The sequence below is a fragment of the Leptosomus discolor genome, chromosome 2 (assembly GCF_034619465.1).
Source record: "Leptosomus discolor isolate bLepDis1 chromosome 2, bLepDis1.hap2, whole genome shotgun sequence".
In the NCBI taxonomy this organism is placed as follows: Eukaryota; Metazoa; Chordata; class Aves; order Leptosomiformes; family Leptosomidae; genus Leptosomus; species Leptosomus discolor.
The window spans coordinates 67,628,698-67,645,882 of NC_141392.1; the positions used below are offsets into that span (position 1 = coordinate 67,628,698).

The following is a 17,185-nucleotide window of genomic DNA, read 5'->3' on the forward strand; positions in this document are numbered from 1 at the left end:
ATTTAGACAAAATAAGCGCTCTTTTTTTTTCCATCTGTGGCATTCAAGATCTGCTTTTAGGCTGCTGGAGCATTGCAGGCGGCAGATAGATGGACTAGAGACTAGACAGCACCCTTGGTTAAACTGTCTGTTATGCTAACAATTATTTCCAAGCAGGGGTGGAAATAATTTAAATGAAGGACATGCTAGTTAATTTTCCTAAGTAAGAGCTCCAAGTGTTAGCTAGACATAGGGGAGGGTTGATTTGAAGAAGGCTTATGTCTTTGATAGTAAGTGAGGCCCAGGGCTAAGGCTGACTGCATAGCTGTGAGAATAAATCATATTGACCCCACATACAGCGGGTTAATCACATACTGCTCGCTCAGAAATGAGCTTTTCAAATGAGGACTTGGTTGTTCTGCTTATTGTTAACTCTTGCATTGATGGTATTTATAGCCATTCATTTTGGTTGCTTGATTGTGTCAACATGAGAGTTATTTGATAGACTCTGGCAGTGTAAACAAGAAAGAAGCTTACAAATGCTAAGAGAGTACACTGTAGAGGCCCAGCACTACTTACATTGTCTCTTTCTAATTGCATATTGGTATTCAGCATAAAACCAACTTTAGATATGAGCAAGTGGGCATTTAAAGTACTACAGTGGCACATCAGCACCATTTTTTTAATAGCTTCTTTCAATTTAAAACTTGCTCCAATTAAAAGCTGATGCCTCTACTGAGATGTAGCAACCAAATGTTTTCTTGAGAAACTGGAAAATAAAATGTACTTCTCAAGACATGTTAATATTTTTGTCAAGTGATGTAAGCTAATAAACACAGGAAATTAAAACTGTGAGCTAAGTCTTCTGTGAAAAGTACCTCAGCACTATCTGTCTTATGTTTACTTGGCAAGATTAAATGTTTGAATTAAAATATATTTGCATAAACAAATATTTATGTACCACAAGCATGTAATGCTAGGATTTGAGTCAAGGGAGAGTCTTGAAAGGCTCAGAAATAACCTAAAACATTGCAGGACTGAGAAAGTGGAAAGCAGTGGTACCTCTCATCATAAATTTTCTGGATAGTAATAGTAAAACAGGGAAGGAATTCACTTGTCTTATGAGGAAACTAGTTTTCACACATCCATACTCAGTCCACCAATCTCAAAGCAATGTTCATGGAGCAGTAGTCCTGTTGGTGTTTGCTTGTATGCCTTCCTCTGCCATGTCACGTTCACCCCAATGGCCGTAGTCTGAAAGAAAGGGAAAATGAGCAGCACGTTTCTTACCATCATGCCATAAATCTTGCCTTTGCCACACTGGCTAAAGACGAGATTTGCTGAAGTAACTGCATTGCCTAATATTTCGGTACTACGCTCCTTGAATGTGGAACTAAACGAAAATGTTTTCTCTGACTTCGTTTAAATTGATAGATGTGACATGGGGGGAGGCAGCATTAGGAGCAAATGCTTTCTCTTGCTTTCAAGGAAGGCATTTGATAGGCCATCATCGCTTCAAAGGCACTCAAGCGAGTTATACTGGTATTATAAATAATTTTTTAAAAGCTGATACTGAATTTTTTTCCCGTGGTTCCATTTTAAAAATGATACCACTATTTGTTGTACTTAAAGAAAAGTATACTTAATATATTGGTTTATCTATATGTTCATCCGGTTATGCTGATTTTTTTCAGTGTTTAAGTTTGCTTTGAATCCTTGAACTAGAATACATGTGGTTACATTTGTAATACATTCATAGGGAAAAGAGGACTCACCTTACATAATGCATGCCAGTAAAGCTAACGTACCCTTCTAAAGTCCAGCCAATTGTCTATATTATGTATTCAGTTATAAAATTAGCGTGTAGTTCTGCATCATCTTCTGTGACTTGAAGCAGCCTACAGCTGGCCAAAGTGAATTTTGCCATGAACATTAAAAATCATAAAGATCTGGGGTGGAACGGAGTGGGGCAGGTGGACACACACGCACGACATTAAAGGTGCATGTAAAGGCAAGACAAAATTTCCCTGGTGGTGAAGTTCAGTATTATCACCAAAGGTACTTTCTCAATTTTATCTTGTTCAAGGATCTGGTGTTTTATACTGTGTATATTCACTGGTATTATCTACTGTGTATGTTCACACCAAAACAATGTAAAGGTGGAAAAAAATACGATAGTAATGTGGTTTGGTGCTGAAGAAGTTCGTATCTCTGAAATTATAATCTTGATAATTCAGCTTTCTTAGAGGTTTCCCTCACTAATTTTTTGTTTGCTTGGGCAGTTCCCTATTAACATAATTTACATGTATTTTAATGCATAAGGGGTTTTGCATGTATCATTCCCACAGGTTGCCTTCAACCTTGGAGAATTGATGGAATAGTTTGGTTATTGGTGTTAAACTGGTGAACGTCAGCAAATTTAAATTGAAGCGCTTCTACTTTTTCAGTCTGTATATTCCAGGTGCAATGTTCTCATGCGCTTCTGATGTCAAAATGCGCTGAAGTGTGAACTTACCTGAGAGATGGTGCCAAATCATGACTAAAGTATGTTGTTGCTTTTGGTGTGTCTTGAAAAAATATCTTTAGAGTAAGCTGAGAGGCTTACTAGTGTCTGCTGTATTAAAATACACTGAGTTAATTTTTCATGGAAGAAAATACTGGAACAGGACCAAATTAAAAAGCAGTTTCCTGAGCAGTTCCTGTGTACTCACAGCTGAAGGATGAATGCCAGAGTGATTCTTTGATGATTTAGGGTAATAATAGGATTCCCCCTTTATCTGAACGCCTATTTCCACAAAGCTCGTAAGAATTTAATGACTTTGTGAATTTTGCCCTTCTGCAGATTGGACTGAACTGGCCAAGAGAGTCCCAAGTTATTAGATGTGGCAAGAGGGTATGAAAGTTGCACATGTGTATACAGTCTGTTCACATAAGCTTTGATTCTTGAGGAAACCAGGATAAAAATAACTCCTTGTGATGCAAGTCATGGGTAGGACATAACTAAAGCACCAACCATTTCCATTACAAGTGTAGCCCAGAAAATATATGAACTGTGAACCATTTTAATTCCTTGGATATTTTTAGCCAATATTGCCTTCCTCTGCCAACCTGAATTCCCTTCCCATTCAGATCCTCTTAGTAACCAGTAATCAGCATCAATTAAAACAAACAAACAACAAACAAAACCAACCCATTAATTGTTTTCTACCTCATTATATTTCAAATCTAGGTAGTAGCATTACCCATTCACTAATCTCGTTTCCCACATGCAGTAACTGAAGAAAGAGAAGAAAATTAATGGAAATACAGAATTATGCTAGGAAATGTGCCTTATTTAACAAAAAAAAAAAAAAAAAAGTGTTACATATAAATTCCCAAAAAAAGTTCTCAGACTTCCTGAAACTACTTTGGTAAGGCAGAGTTCAACCAGTCTATAACATGCTCATATCACAATGAATACATGATACTGAACCTGCCTAACCAAAGTATTTCTAGAGGAGTGAATAAAAGATACATGATTCTCGCAGCATACACTTAGAGTATCACACAATGTTGATGACTGATCAGTCACATCTTGGAGTTGGGTTTTTCATTTTACATTTCATTTTACAGTCTAAAACGATATCAGCTTCTAAGGGAATGAAACCAGATTAACGTGGTTAGAGAAGAGTGATGCTTCAAATTAGTTAGCATTTAAATAGACATTTAAGAGGACAGAAGGGACAGCAGAGCTGTTATTAAGCAGAGAGTATATGAAGCTGACATTTCTGACAGTCTTTAGGCTGCCAAGTTTGAGGCTAACACTGATTTACGTGTATTCTTTTGTTTTGTTTAGAGGACTAGAGAAAAACATTGAAAATTTAATTAGAAGAAATCTACTGTGGCAGTAAATAAAGAAGTGGTGGGCCTGGCAGCTCTATCCCAAAGTAGTTAGAAGGAGTAAGTGAAGTCCAAGGTTTCACTCCACATTTAAAACATGAACTTCTTCACCTCCAAAATTATCTTCCGTTGTGGTTTTCATTTGTATTATTAGTTCAGGCAGTGTAGAACTTCTCTATCTCTATGCACGTTTGGTTCATACAGATGGATGAAAATGCCATTTGAGATGACGCGCATCTGGATGTAATTGTGAAATAGCAGAAAATTGCTTTTTAATCTGATTTGAGGAATAAAAAGGTCTGGGTGGTAACATTTCAACTGCAAGTGTGCATTTAGTCCACCATCATTATTGCTCTGAATTCATTCCCACAGCAGTTGGGGATTGATCCAAAGGCCTTTGATGTCAATGGGAGTCCTTCAACTGACATTAATGTGCTTTGGATTAGGTCTTTAGAAGTCATAAATCTGTCTAGACCATAATTATTTCCTTGAAATTGTTCCTGATGATGTTTCTGCTCTTAGGGAAATTTGTGAAAGTCAAATCACCTCCTGTAGCAGGATGCTCAGATATGCCTGTTACTGATTAATGCACAAATGAGGGAAGATTTCAGATGCTAAATGTATATGAAATGAAGCTTCTCTCACTGTTGTTTTTATGTTTGGATCGATGCTCCTACAATGACTTTTAGCTGTACCATCATAATAGGCACTGGAGACCTAAGTGGCAATATAAATTTAGAGAAGAATGCAGATGTTGCCTAACTCACTACTTTCTTTTCACTCATTCATAGGAAAAAGCTATTAATGTGTTTAAATTTCAGTGGTCTTTTGCATAATGTCTTTTATCTTGCAAAGAAGAGATTTTAACTGACTTGCGGAGCTTTCCAAAGATGGTAACAGAATATTAGCATGGCATATTTTCCTCTTTTATCTGTGAAATTGCAGTAGCTCACCAAGCAACCACATCTGCCAGTTCTGATAAGTGATACCTTTGGTTGTAAATAAAAAATTGAATGATTCTTTGATGGAATACTTGATGATGGTTATAAAAAAGGCAGTTAACTGAGGGACACCTCCAGATTTCCAGACACAAAACCTATAATGTGGATATTTTCATATATGTGCAGAGAGTAATAAAATCATGGAATTCAATTACCAGAATTTTGAGTAAAAAGGAATTTAATGTAACAACAGCATTTATTAGGTGAAACTACCTTATTGATATGCATGAGACAACAATTTCTTTATTATAAGACACCAAAAAGAAGTACTCTTTTCTGCTTGTTGCTTGATATCTCTAAGAAATAAGGCTTCCTTCTGACGGTAACAGCAAAAAACCTCTAAAGTACCTCATGTTTTTATGTTTATGACGTTGCCTGAGCCAAACCATTTATTTTAACTGTGTTTGAGAATAATTATGATCAGAAGTATTTCCTAGTTTCTGGCCCCTTTCCCAAGTCTTCAGGAATATGGGTTTATTACTATGTTTTGAAAGACTAGTTGACTGCTCTTGGTCAGAAAAGTTTCATGGATGAGTAAATCTAGTGAATGCAATTAATAAGTCTAATTGCTTGAGTAGAGAACTTTATTTTTAAATACATTGATTACTGAATAAGTGTATTACATGCAAACATTCTGTTATTAAATTTAGTTTGTTTTTGAAAGATAGCTTTTTTAAAATCCTTAAATTTGTAAGAGGAAACACTAGTGATACATTTCAGTGTGTTTAAAAAAATCAGTCATTAGAATGAAGAAATTTTGAGTCCAAAGATATAATAAATACTAGCTTTCCTTGGGTTTGTTTCAGTATTTCATTTGGCCAAGATACTTAACAAATTACTTTGTGCAGGTGCTATAAGCAGATTGAAATCTTAGGAACCTTAAAAGTTTCCTAAAGAATAAGAATTTTAAAAGTAAGAATTCAGGTAGAGGATTCTAGTTTATATTTAAAGAGTAGAGATTGAATGTTGATACATTATCTGCTCTAAGTGAAGGATCAGCATCCTAGCATATATGTGTTTTTAGTAGGTGCCTGGTTTCTTCAGCTATTATGAATATTATTTCATGAATCAGATTGTGGGCACTGAATGTTTTGCATCCATTGGTAAAAATATGGAGACATAAAGGTAGAAATCTACTGTTTTTACAAAACCATTAGACTTTTAACTGAAGTAGAAAATCCTTGATTCCCCTTATAATAGATATGCAGTTGAACTGACCATTTAAAATTAGTATTTGCTAATAGTGCAGAGGGTTGAGTTTTGTTTTATTTTAGCTACTCTTTTTTCTGTTTTTTCATAATTTCTTGCTTGCCTTTTCTTATGTCTTTACCTTCTTCATGTCGTTGTAAAATTACAAGTGTTTAGAGAAGGTAAACTCTATCATCACCTGATAGGATGGGATTATTAGCCCCTTTTCACACAGATGGCCTGTGTCTGTTTTCATTTTATATTGTGATAAAATGCATAAATTCATTTTATATTGCATAAAATGGCCCCTTGCAATGTCTGGGGTTGAAGAGTGTGTGAGGTGGAACAGGCAGAAATTTCTGCCTCTAACAGTCCATCACAGGCATTTCACGTGCACGTTTGGCCCAGGAGCGACAGGAGTTTGGCTTATCTGTGCAGCAGCAGAGCTTTAGAGCAGCCCCATTAAGGGACAGTGCTGTTTCACCTTGTCGAAGACAGAAGGAGAAAAGGTTCTCTATTAATTGTGTTTACATCCAGTCAGTAAGTAGTCTTCAGCCAGAATGATGCTTTCTCCCCATTAGCGGCCACGTCAACACTGACAGTCCAGAGTAGGTTTTGCCATACACATCATTGACATGTAAGTTTAATTCTGTACCCGATAAAGCAACCAATTGCTGATGCTAGAAATATCCACAGACACAGGTACCTTATCACTGTTATTAGTGCCACTACAAACTACAGTTCAAACTGATGAGGTCAAAATCAGTCGTGCTTGAAACCAGTTCCAAGAAATCGTGCATTAGACTGAGAGATTTTAATATACACATATTTATTGGATTTGGAAGTTTGTAGGCAAGTCCCAGGTTGTTTTGGAAGTGGTAACAAAAACTTGAATGGCACTCAGGTAGTCATGATATGCTCTGAGCCCTAGCTGGTCATCACTGTCCCATCTTTCTGATGTGCTGTCATTAGGAGACAACATGGATGCATTCAACATTAAAATAATAGGAGCTTCCTTCCTACACTACAGCTTAGCACTGGTGAAATAAAAGTCATTTACATGGCAGATTGATGATATGGTCCTTAATAATGAGGAGTTGATGTTGGTAGATCACACATAAGCCAACACAAATAGAAAATCAAATTCTTAGAGAGTATGTATACCTGGTGGTCACAGAGCTGGTGGAAACAGTGCCTGTCAGCAGCTCATTGCAATTGCTGTTACAAACAACTGATCTCACTCAGATTCACCAAAATAAACTAACTTAACGTAGTCAAAATAATTTTAAATGTTTCCTAGGTTAGAACAATTGTACAAGGAGTTCTGAAAGCAGGGTAGAAATGACAGCAGATGCTGGAGTAGTGGTGAAAGGCAAGACGGAGGTAGTCTTCACCATCTTCAGGTGTAGCCAGAAGGTCTTGAGGTCATGTTTAAAACTGATAGAAGTTGAACCTCAAGGTCAAAGCTACTTCAGTCCAATTTCAAAAAACAAACATAAAATGTTACATCAATATGCGACACCTTAGCACAGAGGTGATAATCTTTGTAATTATCCATCCTTGTATTAACAGCTACCTTGCACAGAGGAATTTTTAATGGAAGACAAGATATTTTTAAGCAATAAAGCTTCTCACTATGCACCTGGACAGGAAGGACAAGCAGGACTTTATCTCAAGAAAGAATGATGCCCAAAGAACACAGAAGGACTTTGGCAAAATTTAAATCAGAAATGTGCTTATTGATTTTTATGAAAACCGTTTATGAGCCTAAAATCAGCATCACTATATTTCTCTGTATCTAGTCAAACGCTTTTAACTAAACGAAAAGAAGTTCCACCTCGTTGTCATGAACATTACAAGGGTTTACTAAACTATTTGCTTGTCATCTCTGACAGAGTGCTAAGTTGTACAGCTACTCATCTAGAAACAAGGAGCAGCATTGCCAAGCGTAGCAGCACTTCCTAAACACTGTCAAATGTGTGGCAGAGCAAGTCAGGATGGTTGATTAGCACTGCTGCCAGATTACTGCAATACAGAGATTGATGCTTCATAAGCTGTATAAGGAGACAATGGCTCTGAAGTTCAGGAGCACAAACTGCTTTCTGTTCTGATGGGAAGTTGTGTGCTAACCACACTATTTCTGGGAAGATCCTGACCATACCCTTATGGCAGACGGACCTTGCAGGAGGGATAATCTTTCTAGAAATCATGTAGTTATCACACATGTGTCGTCAGAGCAGGAGGCAATTACAGGCACTGTTAAAGTGATTTTTGTAGCCAGGTAAATTCCAAGGATAGGGAACAGAATTACAGCCCTGTGTGTGGTTTCCAATGCTGTCAACTTTGGAAGTGTGTGGAGGCTTTTGTGCAAATTCAGCAGTCTCAAAAGGACTGTGAATATTCTCTGTGCTCCACAGCGACATGGTGATGAAGGTTCTTGATCAGAATGGACTTCCAGAACGCTTTACTGTCAGAGGTGATGAAACAGATTGCATCCTTTGCCACTTCTGATTAAGGTTTGCTTTGTTGAGTCAACAGGAAAGATAACCACATTCAATACCATATAGATGCCAGAATATTTAACCTGAACATTAAATCAGAGGTCCCATATCTGCTGACTCGTGTTACTTGGTCTTTACTAATGACTGAGTATTGGTTATTCACACATATGTAAGCAGACTATGTATTATTGACTGTTTCAGACCCTCTGCCAAGTGGTTTAGCCAAGCCATTAGCATAGAGGAAAAAGAGGTCCTGCTCTAACCTTGCTGTGGTGGAAAATATCCTGAGGCAGTAGTCTGGGCTGACAACGCACTACTGAAATTTGTGAGAACAGCAATGCTACTTCAGCAGCATACTTTTTTCAAAACACCACAGTTAATAGCAAAATCATGGAGGGAATAACAAAAGCCAATATAGTATTTAGGACATTGAAGCAGCATGTCTGAAATAAGAGACATCTGGCTTTGAATAAAAGTAAACATCTATTGTGCGTTAGTTGTTGCCACTCTGTATGGCTATGAAACTTGGACTGTATGATATCCACATTGAGCATCCAAACATTTTCCAATGCTCTGCTTTCATGCCCTTGCTGCCATAAAACTGTGGGTTGTTACCTAGAATGCTACACTCCTGAATTCAGTGTCAGCACTGAAGCAAGATTACAGGACATCCAGTTATCCAGACCTAGTTCTCATGTTGGACAACAGGTTGCCCAAAGCTGGTTTCTATGGGCAGTTGAAATGCAGAGAAAAGCTCAGAGGTAACATAATGAGGTGGTTAATGGGCAAGTTAAAGGCAAATCCTTTAACTGTCACCAGTTACACAGTGTGGGAAATTACACCTGAAGATTTTCTACTCTGGCAAAGAACAGGTGCTTACAGCATCGTAACATGCAAATAAAATCAGTGCTCTATGGTATAAGTGAATATGGTAGCAAACCAGATTATATCTGTACACTTCACAGTATCATGAAAACGAGCTTCTTTCTGAGACAATAAAATTAAGTCCATATATACTGATAGAAAACAGGCATCATAATCACTCCATCCCTGGTGCTACTGTACTTCTGACTTTGCCATTTCAAAGAGCTACTTACAGAAGATGTAAATCATATTTTTTTTCTAAACACTGGAACAGGATGGCCAGAGAGGTGGTAGAATCCCTGTCCCTGGAAACTTTCCAAGGTCAGGCTGGACGGGGCTCTAAGCAACCTGATCTAGCTAAATAACCCAAACTGTTCTATAATTATATGCTATGAAGATACATTTTTAAAAATATTGTCTGATTGTACATCTTATTGTTGGGACTGTTAGATACTGATGGGAAAACCAAATTGGTGACTATTAGCTGGAACTGTTGAAGGAGTTTTTGCTGTTATATCCATGTTTTTAACAATAGTGAGAGAGAGATAAGGGGTAGGATTCTACAGTTACTGTAATTGACATTCAGATTGCCTCACCATATGGAAGGCAGTTGATTTGCATAAGTACAGGTGTTTTTTAGTGTGAGCCTTAATTTTTATGTACACTAATGCCGTCCAGATTATCTGAATTGTCTGCTTGTTTTGTTGACCCATTACAACAGAAAATACATAGTCAAGCAAATCTCAATTAATCCTTGAGCTGTTTCTAATTTCTCAGATTCTGCTGAATTGAGACTTACCATTCCTATTTTGAAATGGCGATGCTGCATTCCCTAGCATTTTGTAAGAAATGTTATAAGGACTATAATTCAACATGCTGTCATTAATTTCTGCAGATGTAAACAGGTTTTCTCATAGTTGTTTAGTGTTTCTCACTACTGGTAGTTCATAAAGATTTAATCCTAAAGGGCTTAGTATCTGATGTTATTCCAAAATTTAGAAAGGTTGTCAGCTAGTTCCCATTCTGCTTGAAATCACTGAGCCATAATGTTACATCCCTGTGTTCATCTTTCATGGCACTTCCTTTTGTACACCTAATGGAAGTGGTTACCATTCCTTGCCCTGTTGTAAAGGTTTTTAAGATACCGGACTGTGAAATCTGGGTGCTGGATTCATCATCTGCTCAGTGAAACATCTAGAAGAAGCCTCTGTCCTTTGTATCTCAAATGTGATCAAAGATGACTATTGCTGTATGTGGTAACACATTTCATTTTCTAATCGCACATTGACGGAAAATTCTGTTACAGATTTCAGATAGGAAGGTTGATTTTTCAGATTACTCTCTCTATTGAGGAATATATGTCACAAGTCCCCATGAATAGCCATCACATATTAACCATCAGTGTTAGATTGGATTTTTCATCAGTAACTTGAACGGTGGTGCATGCCCTTGCTATTATCAATCACTTTACATGTTTCAGCCTAGATCATGCCACATGCTAAGATGGGAGAGGCTGGTGACTGTTTGCAATGGTCACTACCTGTTTGTAAATCTACCATCTTGCTTTTGAACAGAATGTAGAAGCCTTCATTCCACATAAGTAGCTGGCAGTTTAGGGACTGAGAGATGGCAAACTGAATCTCATTATATGCTTGGCCAAATATGAAAGCTGATAATCTGGTTGACTTGGTATAAAAAAAATATTGCTTACTCAGCATAAGATCTGAAGCATGATGTTACTTAGCCAAATTAAATAGCTTTACTAATTTGGGCTCAATTCAAACTGAACTGAAGAGTTACCTTAGACTCAAAAAGCGAAATCAATTTGTGCATGCAGAGAATCAAGCAACAGAAACCATAATTTCCTGGACGTCACATTTTGAGTAATAGTGTTGAAATTGAGACAGTGAAATTTTATACCCATGGAACAGAACCAGCTGAAAGTATTTTTACAAATTGTTTTGAGAAGTACAAATATTTTATACTTTATTTTATTGAGTAACCCATGCAAGGAACTGTTTTGGACAAATAACAAACAATTACTTAGGTAAAACAACTTGGTTTGCTGGAGGAGGAAGTCTGTAGTGCTTGGCTAGATCATAATGTAACATGATAGACAGTAGGCACACAGCACTGCAGCATTTGGAGGACAGTGGGCTGACTTGCAGAAGCTTAGCTGCAGGAAGGCCTGTTCAGTTGTTCATGGCAGGCCTCTGGAGTCATCTTGTGTTTGTGATTAGAAAAGTTCAGCAGAGCCCTTGTTCTTCAGAGATAGCATAGCTGCATTGTTTTGAGTATAGTCTGAGGATATGGGAATTCCAGATTTAATGGCTGACTGCTGACCCAGCCCTTGGCCCTGAACCTGATAGACTTTTGTATAAACTAATGCCTATAGTTTGGAGAAGAGGAACAACCAACTACATACCGTTGCTGCCTGAACCTGCAGCAAGTGTGTACTGCCTCGTCTGCCACCAGGCAGCCCATGGAGGTGATAAGCTGTCAGGGACCTTAGCACGTGATGTATCGCCTGTCACTGCTGAGGTGGGGTCATGCTGCCAGAGCAATAGTGACCTGATTGCTATAATTATTCATTCTGAGATTTGGGAAAATTAAAATGTGTCCATATGCTGAACAAGACACTCGACTAGTTTTTCAAAACTATAAAACCAAATGACAGCTGCTTTTTATCAAGTGATAAAATTTCTTAAAATATTACTTCTTCCACATTTGAGCTGCTTGCTCAACCTCTCTTCAAAGCAGAACACGTCAGCTGTACAACATACTCCATTGAGCTGTGTATGGAGGCTCCTTGAGCATATCCAATACAGAAGTATTTCATCATGCAAATTTTGTCATTGCCATCGCTGGCCACAACATAAGAAGAAATGCAAGATTCGCCACAAATTGTCTTAACATTTGTTAGGCTAAAGGGGAAATAAAATCATGCAGGATAAGCTGACTGTAAGTCTTTCATCGTTTTCTCTCCCTTCTCAAGATGTAGCTGTTCCCTGTTTGAAAATGATAAAGGTAGGTAGAACAAATTTATACTGTAGTATAAATGTTTAAGACAGCAACATAAATGTAATATCCCTAAACTAGAGGCTAAGTACAGTTAGAAAGAACATTTCTTTTGCCAACTTTGAAACTGGCTACTGTGTTTTAAATTAATTTTTTATGAGAACAGACACTCAGCCATTTTCCTATCCTGCCGGTGTTTGTGTGATATTAATTTTGAGAACTACGTGGTCTGTGTCTCCTGATCAAATGTCTAACTAGATGTTTTACAGACAAGTGAAAAAAAAGATACCGTCATAATGAACACTAAAAAATACTGTATCTGTAAGGATGATGGCTAGCTTGTGATATTCACAGTCACGCAATGTATTTTTAACTTGGTTAAACAACATTGAGGACTTGTTGCTTATTTGGGGCAGGGCATATGAAATATGGATAAGTGCTTTCATGTGTGTGCTGAGGCTTTTCCACTGTCTCTTCCATTTTATTATTGTTACTGTCCAGTTTAATATGAGGTATTTCAACTTTTCTGTTGGGAGTTCTTTATTAAAGAGAAAGGTCTTGTTCCCGTTGTGATATACAGCATTGCTTTTCCTAGCCGTGCCTGTGCTGTCTGCACAGCACTGCTTTTCTTCAAACAGAATAGCTTGTTTCTTTAACAGCACACTCATATAATTAATATTTTAACAAACATTTTTAGCAAACAAGCAATGGCAAATCAACAAGGCAGGAGGCAAAAGGAAATGTATGTTCTTGTTCCTGTAAATGATTTGGTTCTTTTTAGGAGAGCAAACTTCCAGCTCTTCAAGGCGTTGTCAATAAGACTGCCTGGGAAATGGCCCTCGGGCAAGGGAGCAGAGCAGAGCTGGCAGATCTTTAAGAATGCTTTCCATAGAGCACAAGAGCTCCCAATCCTCAGGTCTAAGAAATTGGGCAAGAGACCAGCATGGCTGAGTCACAGAATGTTAGGGGTTGGAAGAGACCTCAAAAGATCATCTAGTCCAACCCCCTTTCCAGAGCAGGACCACCTAAAGTAGATCACGCAGAAACGCGTCCAGGCACGTTTTGAATGTCTCCAGAGAAGGAGACTCCACAACCTCTCTGGGCAGCCTGTTCCAGTGCTCTGTCACCCTCACAGTGAAAAAGTTTTTCCTTATGTTAACGTGAAACCTCCTATGCTCCAGCTTGCACCCGTTGGCCCTTGTCCTGTCTTTGGACATCACCAAGAAGATCCCGGCTCCATCCTCCTGACGCTCGCCCTTTACATATTTATAAACATTAATGAGGTGACCCCTCAGCCTCCTCTTCTCCAAGCTAAAGAGACCCAACTCAGCCTTTCATCATAAGGGAGGTTTCCACCCCCTTAATCATCTTTGTGGCTCTGCGCTGGACCTGTTGGTCAAACTAAAAGGCAAGATGGAAGGGCACAGGCAGGGGAAGCAGGGACAGGTATCCTGGGAAGAGCACAGGGACGTTACCCGGTTGTGTAGGGATGAGGTCAGAAAGGCCAAGGCGTGGCTGGAGCTGAACTTGGTAAGGGATGCAAAGGAAAATAAGAAGGGCTTCTACAGATATGTAAACAAGAAAAAAAAGGTCAGAAAAAGTGTACTCCCTCTGATGAGCTGCAATGGTGAGCTAGTAACAACAGACGAGGAGAAGGCTGAAGTTCTCAACAACTTTTTTGCCTCGGTTTTCACTGGCAACCTCTTTCCTCACAGCTCTCAAGTTAATGGCGCACAAGACAGGGACCAGGGAGACAAAGTCCCTCCCACCGTGGGATCGCATTAGGATCAGAGCATGAGATTTTGGTTGGAGGATTGCTTTCCTGGTTTTTAACTATGGAGTAAAGGGAAAAAATACAGGTACTTCGCCTGTATGGAATGAGCATGGTTATTGCAGAAGTGTGTATGTGGAACAATAACTTGCAAAATAATAATAACCAACTGCTTTCCCTATGCTCTGAGGACTTACTTTCATTTTAAAGTCTGGCTTTTATTCCACATACTCAATTTCTCCACTCACATCTAACAATGTGATTATTAGTAAATTCCCATGAGTAGTATTGAAGAAAGATGCTGTCTTAGGGATATTTTAAGTTTTTCAAGACAAAAAGGACTTGGTATCAGAATTGTTATTGATTTCCAGTCACTGTAAAGTACACACACATCACAATAAAGGTTAAGTGCCTAGAGGAATGTAAAAGAACAGGGACTTTAAGTAAAAAGAAATTCCAGATTAAAAAGAAGTCAGGCTAAAGTAAATGCAATGAACTACTTTCTTTATGAGTAAGCCTGGAATGTTTTATTCATACAGCTACTGTAAACAGGATGTTCTCTCTTTTTCTTCTTGGCACAGACATGAACACATCAGTATTTAATTTGACCACAAGTAGTGTATGTATTGCATTTAACCCCAAATATATTTCAGACTTTGTGAGTTTTTATAATGATGATATGAATTTATAAATCCTTAATGCCCTTAATGCCACCCATATGTTGTGCTGAAATCCTTAGGAATCTGTAAAAATAAAAATCAAGAAGATAGTTATGGGCTCCAAAAGCTGAAAACAGACCTAAGCCAGTCTAACAGCTAAAGATTTGTCAGCTGGATCCTAATGCTTCTAAACCTTTGGCATAACAAATGTTGCCTTTGAGAACTTATGCCATTATATCTGGGCATCTTAAATCACTCTACAGAAATAATATAAAATAAAGTAAAATGCTCTGCTTCTAAATAGAAGGCCATGATCCTGGCATCTGTGCTTCTGCCCCAAGTGCTGTCCTTCTGTGCCACGATCAGCATGAGCTTTTCTTAGATTTATGCTTGTGGGCATATGGACAACTGGAAGTCATTTGGAGATGCCAGTTGTCCCCATTTTTTTTTTTCATTTATCCTTATCTGCTGTGAGTTACTAAGGATGGTACTAGTTTTACTCCGAAGCAGTATGCAGTCAGATTGCTTTGTGTACATTTTCGAAATTCAGAGGCAGAGAGCAAGAGAAGCCATTATAAGGACTAGCATGTGTGCATACACAGGTATTGTCAGCCAACAGAAGATGGTGTTTATTCCTCAGCCTGTGTAAAAGCTCTCTCTCAGGTTTTTATATACACTTGCCCAGTACCTGCTAAAGAGTAGTCAGATGGAAGCAATCGGATGCTCTCATCAATTTATAGCCTTGCCATGCCCATTTGAAACCCAAGACTTCTAAAAGCTGCAGGTCATTACCAGTTTGGAGGCTACCCTGCCCATGGGACTAAGAATTTCTAATAGTCATCCTATCTTTTGTTGGCAGCCTTTTGTTAGGTGACAATTGCTTTCTTCCTTTCACGCCAACTATTCATGTTGCTGGGGTTTATTTTCCCATCCACTCATAGTAAACTGATGCACCAGCACAGCATTATAATGAGTTTCTATTTGGTTAGGCAAAAGTTGGATTGTCATGAGTAATCGAATTACTCCTCTGGAGACAGGATTTCTAAGTAAAGTGATGAGGTGAAGCGATTACAGTTGTAACCCTTACAAGCATAAAAAGATGTGTTATGCTAATCCTTCGTGAATGAGTTGAATTGAAAGCAAGGGGAATAAAAAAGAATGCTCTTGGAAGAAGAAGGGGTTATGAAAGGACTACTGTGTCATTTATTCCCTTTTCATTCATCCTCTGTTGCTATAGAGAAAAAAAAGTGGTGGTAAACTGGAGTGCTTTACCTTTCATGTCTGTCATTCAAATAATTTAATCTTAAACTGCCTGAAACACTGTGTAAAAAATCGGGGGGGGGGGGGGGGGGAAGAAAGAAAGAAAAAAAAAAAAGGAGTAAGGATAGGTATATCGGAAAGAAATGTGTGAAGAAGTGCTAGTAAGTGTAGGCTGCTTTTTCTTTAGGTTGCTAAACCTGGTATAGCCTTATTTTACCTTGGTGTAAAAGCAGCAGAATGAGGAGTGGGAAAAAGACACTGTGGAAAGTAAGAGTTATGCCAAACGTTACCTTTATCTGCAAACATTTATAGCTCATGTGTGAGATCCTTGTTACCCCCAGGCTTGTTTATTTTCTGTTTCAGCTTTTTCAGCTGTTAAATAGGAGTGCTCTGTCTCAAGTTAATACCTGAAAGATTTTTAAAGGTTCAGCTGAGAAGGAGGGAAGACATGCAAATTACAGTGTAGTAAGTAACTGAACAGAGCAGCATAGATGTTACGTTAATTAGACAAGAAGCAATAACTGTTTTGGTTTTAGATGACCAACCTGAATATAACTGGCCAACAGTATAAGGGTGAGGGGGTTTGTTTTGTTTTCCTTTTTTTTTTTTTTTTTTTAAGATTTCAACAGATTTTCATTGTTACTCTTTTTTTCCTTTCTGTATACTTTTTGGAGGGTGGGAAAGTTGACCAGCAACTAGGCACCCGCCCAGCTGCTTACTCTGCCCACCAGTAGAATGGGGAAGAGAATCAGAAGAGGAAAAGTAAGAAAACTTGCGGGGCAAAATGAAGATGGTTTGATAAGTAAAGGAAAGTTTTATGTATTTTTAAAAGGTAATACAAAGGAAGTCATTCACCACAGACAGTCCAATGCCCAGCCAGTCTGGGAGCTATGGTTACTTTGGAAAAATGAAACTCCCAGATTTTATTGCTGAGCATGATATCATATGGTAGGGAATATCTCTTTGGTCACTGGGGATCAACTGTCCTGGTTGTGCCCCCTCCCAACCTGTTGCCCACCCCCAGGCTACTCACTGGGAGGCAACGTGAAAAACAGAGAAAGCCTT

General features: G+C 38.3%; 1 protein-coding gene across 1 annotated transcript in view; it reads left to right on the forward strand.

The window, feature by feature from the left end:
• PTPRK (protein tyrosine phosphatase receptor type K) overlaps positions 1-17,185 on the forward strand; it is a 416,718-nt gene that overhangs the window by 345,814 nt on the left and 53,719 nt on the right. The gene's annotated exons all lie outside the window — the stretch shown is intronic.